Source organism: Echinops telfairi, unplaced genomic scaffold, assembly GCF_000313985.2.
Source record: "Echinops telfairi isolate 266 unplaced genomic scaffold, ASM31398v2 ScPeMD7_18;HRSCAF=68, whole genome shotgun sequence".
NCBI lineage: Eukaryota > Metazoa > Chordata > Mammalia > Afrosoricida > Tenrecidae > Echinops > Echinops telfairi.
Window position 1 is genome coordinate 39,166,933 of NW_022103915.1, and position 5,460 is coordinate 39,172,392.

A 5,460-nucleotide genomic window follows, 5' to 3' on the forward strand; every position below is an offset into this window, starting at 1 on the left:
TATGTCTCATAGTCTCAGTAATGCTCCTCTACTCTGTTTCATGGTCTCAGTGCTGTGACCTCTGGTTTCTTTGCTGCTTCTGTTACTTCAGGAAGGGATCTCACACACACCTTGCTTGTGGTGTTTCTTTACACACACACACACACACACACACACACCTGGTATACAAGGTTCTTCTTTCTTGATGGTCATGGGATTCCTTTGTTCATGTTTCTGAGATGGCTTACTTTTTACAAGTAGAATGGTCTTGTGAGCCATACCAACTAATTTCATTTCATCACACTGACTCTCTAATGACCAAGGATAATTGTCTTCTCCAGTTTTTGGTCTTTCTTGATAGTGTGCCCAAAGTTAGAGGGATGAAGTCTTGACATCCTTCCTACTAAGGAGTATTTTAGCTGTACTTCCTCTAAAACAGTGTTTTCTTCTAGATGACCATAATACAGTCTATATTCTTTAATAACCCCACAATGAGAATGTGTCTTTGGTTTTCCTTTATCATTGCCCACCTTTAGCACGTGTATAAAGCAAATGAAAATATCATGGCTTGGGTTGTACACACTTTCACCATCAAAGTGGCATTTTGCTTTTAACATTTTAAAGAGATTGTTTTCAGATCTGTCCAGTACAATAGTCTGTTAGATTTCATGAATGCTGCTCCATGCATGTTGACTGCTGATCTAAGAAGGAAATCTTTAACAACTTCCTCAACATTTATCACATGTTGTTTACTGGTCCAGTTGCAAGAATTTTAGTTTTATTTATTCATATATAGCCCATACTAAAGGCTATAGACTTCATCAGTAAATCCTTCAAGTTGTCTTCACCTTTATCAAGAAAGGCTGTTATTGAATTATATAGTTCACATTCACAGATCGTTGCATAGATTGAATTAGGTGAAAGAATGCGAGCCTGTTGGATACATTTTCTAATTTTGAACTAAGCAATAAATATCTTCTTGTTCTGTTTGAGTAACTGACACAATTTATGTACAGGTTCTGCATGAACACAAAAAGTATTAGGGACTTCCTACTTATCACAATGTTATCCATAATTTTATGACCCTTGCAGTAAAATGTCTTCATATAGTCAATAAAACACAAGTAAACCTCTTTCTGTATTTTTTGGCTTCTAGCCAAGATCCATCTCACATCAGCTATGATATCTTTCCTGAATTACATCCTCTTCTGAATTAAGTTTCAGCTTCTGGTAGTTAGTTATTGATAGATATATGGCTGCAGCCAATTTTGAATGATCTTTTGCAAAATTTTGCTATCATGTGCTACTAATGACAGTTTGATAACGTCTGCAATTTGTTTGATTGCCCTAGTTTGAAATGGGCATGAATACTATGATATAAAATATCTTTAGTAGAATATTATGAAGAATCAATTATCTAGCTGCCATATATAAAAGTGTATAAATTTAGTATAAATGTTGGTCCTCCATGAGAATCTTATCTCCAGATAAACATGAACCCAGTTCCATTACTGGAACATTTAAATGAACTATCATTCAACTCATGTGTTGACTTAACTACAAAGATAATTCTGAAAAATAATTGTAGTGTGCTTTAACATGTTTAAGACCGAGTACTAAGCAAAAAAATACGTCAAATATACTATTACATAAATGAGGAAGATTTCCAAATAACTAGAAAAAAAGGCATTCAATTATAGTAAACTGTTTCTTGCTGGTTTTATTTATCATATGCTTTGTAAGACACTGCCTTAATAAAAGCCTAATTCCTATAAATTTTTTGTCGTTTGGTGAATATTTTTATCAGAGTGAGAGTAAATACATTTCATAAAACAAAGCCTATTTACTTAAATGCAAGTATCCTACAACAAAGCTTATTATGGCCTCAGATAAAACATGTCAAAATTTAAAAGATTTTCATCATGACTACAGAGAAAATAGTTACACAGAATAACTTTTTTGCACTTTAGACTACATTCAGTTTCCTGTTGCAGAATCTAGAACATAAATTATAATCCTGGCCCTCTATGAAGTTAAATAGATGGCTGTGTTCTATAAAATTACTAAGCATAGCAGTTGGCTGGGTGGGGTTGTGTTTTATGAAAAATGTGGAGAGTAGCAAAGAAAGAACATGATCCTGAAAATAATACAACACAATTTCTAGAACTGAAAGAGTTTCTGTACAGAAATGACAGAAAGCAGTTTCTGTACAGAAAACAAGGTGGTCATCAAAGCAAATTTTTAAAAGACATCTACCAAGAAACATAGCAAGAAATTTTGAAACAAACAGAATAAAATATTCTAAAGGGTTCCAAGAATGAATGAACAAAGACACAGACACACACAAAGAGATATACACAAAAATTATATTCAGAACAGGGATTCAGCTCTTTATACTCTTACATGAGTATAAAGTTGTTATTCCAGTCCTTATAACAAGTAAAAAGGTAGACATAAAACTTATTGGGACAACTGGGGCAAATTATCACCCCAAAACCTCAAAAATCAAGCATATCAAGGGAGATAAGCATCGGAGACTTTTTTACCTAAAGAACAGGTCATGGTGAACACTTAGATTAATTTTGACAAATTGCCAAAGGTTGAAAGTGAGAACATTCTGTGGGCTCTGGTCAAAGGAGAGCTCCTACATTTCTGCAGTCTTCTCCCGGAAATCTACTGGGTTCTCACAGGGTGGACACAAGAAAAAGCTTCCCAAGTGGCCCTAGGACCCTGAAAAGCACAGTAGCTATTCTGAACCTTGCTACTCCTTCTGCCCAACAAAGACAATTTTGAAACCTATCCCAAGTAGAGAAGAAACCCCAGTCCAATTCCAGCCCTCTCCAACCTTCTTATTTCACCTAAGGGGAAAAAATAGTAAGTAAAAGCCACAGTAAATGGGGGATGGACCTTCAAAGAAATATACTGAGAATACTATCCTGAGAGGTTTCTAGGGATAAATTCTATGCCTGGAGAAATATAAACACTTCAAAAGGCCAAACAGCTCATTAAAACATTGAAAAGTAATTAGAAGATTAGAAAACACTCCCCCCTTCCCATACTCAAACACCATGTTAACAAGCATGAATTACAGATGAAAGCACAGCAAGACACAGACTGTTTGTGACACAATACAAAACATCAATGGCAAAAACCAATAGAATTAAACCTACAGTCATGGAATGAATTTCAACCATATATAGTGGTTTCCCAAAGTGGGTGCCACTGCCCTCTGGGGAGAGTTCACCAATATGATCCAGGGGATAATGTAAAAATAGTACCTACACTTTATCTTGGAATACAGGGTATAGTACACAACTTTTTAAATGCCAGTAAATTTTTTTTAAGGGGCAGTGGACCAAAGAAGTTTGGGAGCCTATGATATATAAAAGTTTCTGAGTCTGTAAACCATTACAGGAGTAAACAGCCTCATCTTTCTCCTAGAGAGTGGTCTGTGGGTTTGAAAGTCAACTTTGAGTTTAGCAGCCTAATCCTTATCCCACAAGTGTCAAAGCAAAAAAGAGGAAAAGACAAGAGGACTATGAAGCCTCAGGTGTCTAAAGCTAGTGCCAATATTAAAACAACCCAACTCCTACCAGATTAACATAAACCCTCACACTATTAAATGCACATTTACCTCACTATCTGTGGGAAACTAACACTAAAGGAAATATGACTAGTACTATATTCCCTAATTTATAACAGAGAAAATCTGGAAAGCTAATATTCCATGATAGGAAAGCTACCACTTTGGTAATTTAGAGATAAAGTCCAAGTACATCATCTGCTTTAAATATCATTCCCACAGATTCTCCCCTAACAGCTATGCTGCCTTAAAGTGAGCACATGGTTAATTCTATCTCCCTATAGAAGCAGACGTTATTTTGTTACCTCCTCCTACCATCCTTCTTCATACCTTCCCCCAATGCAGGTATTAGGTTTCCTCACCTGTGAGTTCAGGAACCTTACTATGGTTACAACCCACCTTGTGATATATGTAACTACTGAATATGCATGTCTTATGGCTACCTATAAATATCCCCAAGATAGTAAAGATGCTCTCTCTCCAGCTCTCTCTTCTCCCACCATCATGTGGACCATAAGAGGGGCTGAGGTGAGCATGCTACCATGAAATGTGTCTGATACCTTTGTTTTACTCTCTCTCCTATCTTCTATGACTTTACGATGATCTTTATATAGTATAGCTGTAAAATTGCGCCTATAGGCTCTTCTGTTGTTAGAGGCTAGTTTCCTCTGACAATTATCTATTACTTTATGGGATATATTTGGATTCCAACAAAAAAATTACAAAATATGTTAAAACGGGAAAGTAAAGCACATACACACTATCTGAGGAAGCAAAGAAGCCATCAGAAGAATTTTAAAATGATATGCATGACAGTGTCAGGTAAGCACTGGGCTGTTAAACACAAGGTCAGATATTCAAACCTACCAGCTGCTCTGTGGGAAAAGCTTAAGGCTATCTGCTCCAGTAAGGATTTATAGCTTTGTAAATCTTTTATTAGTCATAATCAAGTTGATGGCAGTGGGTTTGGTTTTATATGCTTAATAAGTAAACTAAAGTGGACTAACATGGAAGACCAGATGGATACTGCCAGCAGAGAGGTGGGGCCTATAAAGAAAGAATTAAAAGGAAAAGCTAGAAATTGGACACATCTTGAAAGAAATGAAAAATGTCGTGAAAAGGATTATCAGTACCAGCTAAGGAAAAAATGAGTAAAGCTGGAGCTAGATCGTTAGAAATGTTCCTTACAAATCCAGTTAGACCAGCGCATGTACACTGGTACAGATAGGAGCTCAAAACACTGGGAATCCAGGACAGATAAACCCCTCAGGAACAATAATGAGAGTAGCGATACCAGGAAGTTAAGGGGAAGGTAGGGGGAGAACAACAAAAAAAGTAGGTGAAGCGAGACAGCGGTTGGTGTAAGACATAAAAAATATATATATAAATTACCAAGGGTTCATGAGGGAGTGACAGTGGAGGCGGGGTCGGGGGGTGGGGGAATGAGCTGATACCTAATGCTCAAATAGAATGAAAATGATGGCAACATATATACAAATGTGCTTGACACAATGGATGGATGTATGGATTGTGATAAGAGCTGTATGAGCCCTCAATAAAATGATTTAAAAAAATAAATGTTCCAAACAAAATGCAAAAGAAAAAACAGAACAGATATACAAAGAAGTATATTACAATATCACAATGTTTAAAAATGAGAGTGGTGATACCAGGAGGATGGAGGGAAGGTGGGGTGGAAAGGGGGAACCGATTACAATGATCTACATATAACCTCCTCCCTGGGGGACGGACAACAGAAAAGTGGGTGAAGGGAGATGTCGGACAGTGTAAGATATGACAAAATAATAATAATTTATACATTATCAAGGGTTCATGAGGGAGGGGGCGGCGGGGAGGAAGGGAGAAAAATGAGGCGCTGATATCAAGGCTCAAGTAGA